Below are 8,204 nucleotides of genomic sequence, written 5' to 3'. Positions count from 1 at the left end.
TATGGCATATACATGGCATAATGTATATATTTATAATAAGAGAGCAGAATATTGTTGATTGGGAGAAGCAAGTATAACCCATCATAACTTATAGAGTAGCTGCATTTATGTGTTTTATGGATAAACTGTTTTATTGAAAAACAGCAGTATGGCGAGTAAGACTGATTGTTTAGTCTTGCCAACTGAACTGAAACTCCATTACTTTACAGAGCTATAGAAATGTGTGTTTGTCAGTGCATAGTTCACCATTATTTGTTTCATAGTAGTCTAACTTTTAGAGCCCAGCAAAAATGATATACTCAGAGGCGATACACTCCAGAACAGCTATATAGTAGCCCAAACCAGAGGCACAGCTTAAATAAGAGAAATTAGGTGGTTTTGCATGAGCATTCTCTACTTAGGCCCTGGAAGCAGATACACAAAACCCTCATGTCTCATGACCTGGTCTCAAGTATATCATTTCTGTGGAATTAATTTGCTTTATAATCTCCTGTAGACCTATTTTATGAAATGTGCGCTTCAGAGTATAGTAACAGTCTATAGAGCAGAGAAAAGAGGTTATCTTCATGTATTTAACAAATTCAGTGGGGGAGGAAAGTGTGAAGAACTGGAGACACTGACAAGGTCTTCCTAGATTAAGCAGGTATGTGGTTTTGTTAGGTTTGATCATTTGGACAAAATGTAAAATGTCATTTGTTTCAGAATGAAAGGTCAAAATCACAAATGAGAGAAAAGTAGGGCATCACTTGTACTGCTATACAGGAAGTGGCTTTAGCTGTGCACAGGAGTGACTTTTACCTTTTCACAACTAATATCTGTTCCTATTCTGAAAAGTGGTTCTATGGTTAAGTCCATTAAAATAAAAGGGATTTATATGCCAAGCAGAATGCAGAACTTCAGCCACATTTTCAGTTTTCTGTAGTGTTTATTCTGTGGCAATTACATTCAATTATATTCAACACTGCAACTATTTATAAGCTGCTGTTTGAAAAGGTTTCCCTCTCCTATTTTTCCCTCATAAGATAGCATGCAGTTTGCACAATGACTGGTATTTAGATTCTCCCCCCTCCTCCTTTGGATTTGAAATAGACCATTGTAATTGATATTATGCTAGGTCCCAATTTAACAGGAGCTACCACTCTTAGTTGGCATGGTGATTGTACCAGGTATAGGAGTAGAGCTGATGTTACCTTGGGGGTGGCATGGTTTCCCCACTCCCCCACCCCCACATTTTGAACTTTGGGCTTTGCAATCCTGATGTTTCTATGGTTACTGGTGATTAGAAGGCATTTCCAAATATATCTGGCCTACAGTAGGGCCATAGAGTCGCAAAACATCTTGACAAAAAGTGACTTGATCCCATGACTAATGTAAATGGTAATGTTGGTGTAATGATGATATCGTCACTGATGTTGGGAAGGAATATGCCGCTGAACTGCACGTAAGAACCTCTAGGGTGTAGGGTGGTGGTGAAATATGACTGCTAATGTTGACACAATGCAGGCTGCAGTAGGGCACATTACATGACTGCTGGTTAAAGGAGATAATTGTTTGCTGGACTACGGGCTATTGCTTCCTACTCTTGCTCAGTAGCAATGCAAAATCTCCAGCACATGCTACATTGTTAATGTTATACATTATAATGGACCAGAGCTTTGGCTAAGTGCTTGGCTGGGTCAGAGAGCAACGTTGGAAAATATTTGCATCTGTAGGTAGCATCTTCTGATTACAGTACCAAATGCCGGTCTTGACCAGCTAGCCCAACATGTGTCTCTGGAATACTTTTAACTGGAACAAGTGCTAACATAGCTATAGCATAATCTGCAAATACAGTATATCATGACAGTTTTCAGCTCAAGAGAGTCATTCTTAAGTTGGAATGAATACAAGTTCCTGGAATCACATGAATGAACTGCTTTCTGAAGGAAAAGAAAACCATGAATTGTCTATTTGGAATTACCGGCAATGTAGCTATGATTTATATCTGTTCCTTATTAGCAGATGTAAGCCAAGAACAGTTGTATAGATAACATATTCCATATAACATTTGTGTATAACAGTACTCATTTGATCGCTTTTAAAAAGTCTCCTTGTGACAAGAGCATTGTGCAGAAAATGCCAATATGTATATTAACATGTGTATCATTTACATGTCCCATTAAACTCAGTAGGACTTACTTCATTCCTGCATCCCTCATACCACCTGGAGCAAGAGAGCTATGTTAGCTGACCAAGAAGTTGGCATATTTTACTTCCCTCTTGGTGAAAACAGTTGCTTGGCTTGGTGGAACAACTTTGGCTGATCCTGGTTGGAGGAATTGGGCTCTTATGATGCACTTCCCTAAGTCCAGTCTCCATTTTCTCCCAGGATTTTTGATTTATATCTGCCAGTCTAAAGTGTTAAAATAGCATAATAGTGCACATGTATCTGTTGACTGATGGCAGCAAGCTGCAGAACAAGAGACAAATCTTCAAATGGCAACAGATTTATCTAGTGTGCTTGAATATAATACAAGTGAATAATATTTAATATAGTTGATTCCACCCACACAATTGTGATTGTGCTTCTGTGCTCATGGCACTATTTCTTTGTAGACATATGCTTTTTCTTACTCCATCTTATTTGTTTAAACCCAGAAAAGCAATCAATTCCAGTGTAATGCTTTGTACTCAGTACTATCACTCTGTGTTGTTTATGCAAGGGCTTTCAATGGGCTGGACCCATTGGTGGTTATGTATGAGATGTTATAATCTTTTAATATTGTTGGGTCTATATTGTAATTGTATGATCAGAAACAAGATTTGTGTTTAAAACAATCATTTTTTATTTAATCAATAATGAATGATACTAATAAATATTCTTAATTTTTGCACCTTTTTGCCTTTATTAGATGACAAAAATAAAACAGAATGATGATCAGAACAGAAAGCACTTGTATTTCCTGATGGACATTCTTTTCTCTATAGAAAAGCATTTACAAGCCTATGCAAAAGTTTGGTTCTTTCACCCTTTTGCATAAAATCAATTGAAAAGTTTTGTAAGCAGTCTGTAAGTAATATGACAATATAACTTTATTTAAGAATTAACTATGCAAATCATTTTTGTGAACATTCCTTCTACACCTTTTAAATAAAACAGCTGCACATCTAATGCAATTTGTAAGATGTGAAGCTGCAGTCTTATGTAGACTTATTTGGGAATAAGTCTCATTGTACTCAGTGGGATTTACTTTCCCATAAATGTAAGCAGGTGCCACATTTAAGATGCCTCTGGCTATTCACATATCCTCGAAACTTTTTTTTCTGGAGGCTTTAACTTATATTGAGCTCTGGTATTGGGTGGAAGTTATAAAATCACAAATACACCTGGAAAGACATTGCTGTAGTTTGCTTATTGTGTTTTTTTAAGAACATTTCTATACTACCTGCCACCAAGGTCTTGAGGTGGTGAACACGGAAAAAAGAAAACAAAGTACATCGTAAAATGCAACTGCAATCAGGCAGAAATTTAAAAGCCAGCTAAAACCAGAATTATGCATCAGCAAAAGCTTGGTTGAATAACTACATTTAAGGAGGTGCAGGAATACCATCATGGATGGTGCTTGCCTAAGTTTAGAAGATGTGGGTCTGCAAAAAAGAGTACCACTACAGAAAAGGCTTACCCTCAGTGGCTGCCAGTAAAATCTCCAGTAGTTGTAGCATCTCCAGGAGGTCCTTATCAGATGAATTTAAGGCTCACATCAGGCAGTAGGGAAGATGAGGCATCATCATCACCACCACCACCACTACTTAACTGCCCTTCACCATACACCCCCTGGATGGGTTACAACATTACAACACAATATCAATACCAGTTTACAACAACTGAAGTCACAGAAATAAGGTGGGCCCCTCTCCCAGGTTGCCGCCTCTAAACTTCTGAAGGTGCAGGGACTACCAAGAGCGCTCCCTCCACTTGGTACCCAGTAACAGTTGAAGAATGCAGAATCTTTGAATCTGAGTAATAACTCCCAACCCAGCTGCAAGGCAGGAATGGATCTGAGATACGTTAATTACTGATTAAAATGCCTCAATAAGTAAAAATAATACAAGGAAGATAGAGGAAAGAAAGATACTAAGGTAGGTTCGTGGTTGCGTATAGAAAGAAAACAGAAAATTATTTACATGCATTAAATATCAAATGTTTAACAGTCTGTCTTACAACTGAAATATTAATGCTAAAACTGAATGAACAATGGGAGTGTTGTAGTGCTCAGAGCTTTTTGGTCTGGTAGGAAGTATAAGGGAAACTTGATAGATGTAAAAGATCAGGACAGATAATTTTATATCATATTGAACCAATGCTTTCATCTGTAGAAGCAGTGTCCACCCTTATGGGGCTGGTACACAGATACATTTTTCCTGAATGAGTTGGCTTGTGCTATTATATAGTTTGTAACAGATATGTAATAACAGTAGTTTGATCTCAGATCAGTTAGTAGACACAAGCTTGTAAAAGAGACAAAATATGATTGCAAAATACTGTGGCGACACATCATGTGTGGATCTATATCCTATGGAGCGACAGAAACAGAACTGCCCATTAAAAAGTTAACCACTTTGCTATCAATGCAAGATCACTGCCAAATAAGGTAGTGGAGAATAATTTCTTTTTGTTTCTTTATATTAAAAGGTACAATTTTCTTTTTCAGTTCTAAAGGTCTTAGGGTGTGTGCGTGCAAACAGATATTTCATACTTCAAAAAATAAATATCAAAGCGAAGTGGAGCTTTATCAAGGAGTGTCACTTTAAATACACCTGTGATTTCTCAAAGACCTGTTACAGCTCCTGGTAATATATCTGATAAAATACTGTATGTACTTCAAACCTCCACTTGCTCACTCAAGTCTGTTAAAGCACTTAGGTTACCTACCAGAGTTGTGAAATATATTCCCTGAAATTAAACAGCAAGCTCAGCTTCAAGAGCTTTCTCCTCTTTATTCACATATCAGCTCAGTCAGTCTATATATTTATGGCAAGGCTTGAGGTAGTTGCATGGTGCCCACCGCATGTAAAAACTAGTCTGTTCCAAAGATAAACCACTTATCTTCCATTTATATTTTCAAGTTAGCTCTACATCTATTACTATGCATCAATGAATTGTGACTTTGGGGTGTGTTGGGGGGAGGGAAGCAGCACAAATCATTGAGCACTTTCAGGAAAGAACACCAGTGCAGATTGCAGAAGACAAGAAAATGGATGTACTGAGTCAAGGCTCTGAGGGGTACTGTAGCTTTCAGAATTCCATAATATGGCAGGTTTTGCCTAATACTGGTGTCCTCATTGCAATATTAGTACTGTAATGGAAAAGTGCTGCAATTGGCAGAAAGTTTCATGTTATGCAGCTCTTAAAGTTACCAGTGCCTGGACATGGCAACCCAAAGGATTTAGCCATGGCAAGATGCATAAAGCAGCAAGTTTTGTCTACTTGTTGTTGTTTAGTCGTTTAGTTGTGTCCGACTCTTCGTGACCCCATGGACCAGAGCACGACGCACTCCTGTCTTCCACTGCCTCCCGCAGTTTGGTCAGACTCATGTTGGTAGCTTCAATAACACTGTCCAACCATCTCATCCTCTGTCATCCCCTTCTCCTTGTTCCCTATTTGTCTACTATTAAAGTTTAATATTACTTTAATATTACATTATCATGATTCTATGATTACAGGTCACACAAGATCTGGAGGAGTAGGAAAAGGTTCTCCCCCTCTTTCTCCCTCTTACGCACAAAATGCAGAGACACATACATTGTATCGGTTGCAAGCTCCAATCTAGCAAGTTCTCATTAGTATCACCCATACCGTGGCCCTATGAATAATTCAATAGGAGACTGTCAAAGATTCCACCTATAAAACTATACAAGCTGACTGAAAAGGAATAAATGTTTTATAAATCACCTCAGATAAAAATGCAAGAATAGTACTTCATGATATGGAACTAGTTGCATGTAATTACATAAGATATTTGCAATAAACTGAATGTGGACTAAAAGTAAGAACAGAAGTAGGTTAATTACATTAAAAATTCAGTATTTTAAAAATTTGTATTCTCCCAATTTTTGGATTATGAAAACAATGAAAGTGATACTGACATTTCAGAAAAAATAACCCTAACAAAAGTCCTATTATTATTATTATTAAACTCTAGTGAGCTATGTTGGAGATTTGGGCTGCAAGCCAATGCCTTACCTTGGAATCAATAAAATAAGAGCCCTGCTGGATTCCTGTCCCATTCCTGATAAATATCCATCAGGGAAACCAAACTCACTCATTCCCACTGCAAGGCCTTTTCTGTATCCCGTCTCCCTTGCCTGTTTGCACTTTAAAGTCAAATTTGTGTTCCCTTTTTATCTATTTTTTTCTGAAGAAAACACCCTTGCCTCTGGTAACTGCCTTGTGTCTGCATATAACCACACCAGCATTCTCTATGACTTGCTGATATATTTCTTGTTCTGCTGTATACATTCTAGTGGAGCTTTCCACTGAGCACTACAGCAAGATTTTCTTTTAAGTAAACAAGCATAGGAATGCAGTTAACATGTCATGCATCCTGAGCAAGACTCATAATTCCTGTACCTAAACAAATATTGGCACAATTGTCTTTTGAGTTCAGATGCTTGTAACTGAACAATTTCTGGTCAGTTACTACATTTTAGTGGCTGCGCTAAGATCTGTTCTTTTCTCTCTTATTTTCCGGGGTTCCCTGTACAATTGGGTATGTCAACATCTATATTTTGTTCTCTTTGTGACAACATACATTCATTTTAAATGTGACACTTTGATTGTAATTCTACTATGTCTGCAATGGGTGTGCCAATGCTTTTATTATTCCTTATACAGTATATTTTTATTACCACTGCAGTTTAATTCTGATGTGCTCCCCACCATATATTCCAAGTAATAACTGCTTATCAATAAAAATATGTGAAATTGCTTGGAATTTTATATATTTTCAGATAATTCTGTTATCAGTATTTCCACACCCACAGCCTTGTGCCAAGCTCAATTAGAGGGTCAAGGTCTCAAGGTGCAAAAACCACACTTTGCCAAGGAAACTGGGCAAAGAGAGTGAGCAGGCTTATTCTGCTAAACAGATTGTGCGATCTTTGCAAATTTATATCCAGCCCAGCAATATTTATGGTGGTAAAGATAACAAAGCAAGCGTTATTGAAAGAACTTAAGTGAAAAATAAATAAATCCAGTTTTCCTTCCTTTCTGATCCTGAGTGCAAAACATGTTATCTGTTTCGAATTTAAACATTAAGCATTTAACCTGGCCACTCCTGCCACACGAGGGCAATTAAGTGTCCCCAGCACTGAAAGTAGAGGAAACAGAGACCCGGACGAGCTACCTTTCTAACCCAAGTCAACTCCGTTTCTCCTTTGTTTGGCGACTCCAACTCCCAGCATGCAACGTCCCGCGAACCTCCGAAGGACCTAGAGCGCGATGCATGGTGGGAACCACAGTTCCCAGCCCGCCTCCTTTTCCGCTGTTGGAGTCTCCCGATGCTTTAACGCTTTGGTGTCATTTTCTCCTTCCGGTTTGCCCCGAGTACCACACAGTATCCCCACCCCCACCCCCCTCCGGAGAATTCCTTCCTGACTGCCAATTTGGTTTCTTCATCAACTACTCCCCACCCCTAAACAAACAAACAAAACAAACAAACCTTCAGGGCGCGCGTGACAGCTTCCCCCCCACTTCCCGGCCCACGTGAGAGGAGGAGGAGGAGACCCGAGTCTAGCGACCAGACCTGTCAACTGACCAGGGGGCGGGCGGGGGGAGGGACGAGCAGGCGGAGACTCGAAGCGGCGTTGGTGTTATGTGTCTTGGCGCGTGGCCGTGCGTGCGTGCGCGCGCGCAAGGGCCTGCCGGCCTGCCTTTCTGCCCATAGGCTGACGTGCGGGTGCCAGAGCTGAGGCGGCCGCTGCCCTCGCGCCCGTGCCGTAGTCGGCGTCGATCGCAGTGCGCTGGGTAGCCGCGCGAGGGTTCCTCGTAGAGCGAGCCAAGTCCTTAACAGGGGAAGAAGGGGAAAAGGAAAGCGGGCAAGAAAGCTGACGGGGCGGCTGAGAGAGAGATTGTGTTCGTGTGTGTGAGGGGGAAGGAAGGCGGCGCGCGCGCCTCTCTGTCCGCGCGCGCCTCTAGAGGGAGCAAGGAGGAGGCGGCGGCGGGC

Source organism: Lacerta agilis, chromosome 7 (genome assembly GCF_009819535.1).
Source record: "Lacerta agilis isolate rLacAgi1 chromosome 7, rLacAgi1.pri, whole genome shotgun sequence".
Lineage (NCBI taxonomy): Eukaryota > Metazoa > Chordata > Lepidosauria > Squamata > Lacertidae > Lacerta > Lacerta agilis.
The sequence above is the reverse complement of the archived record's forward strand: the minus strand, read 5'-3'. Positions refer to the sequence as shown.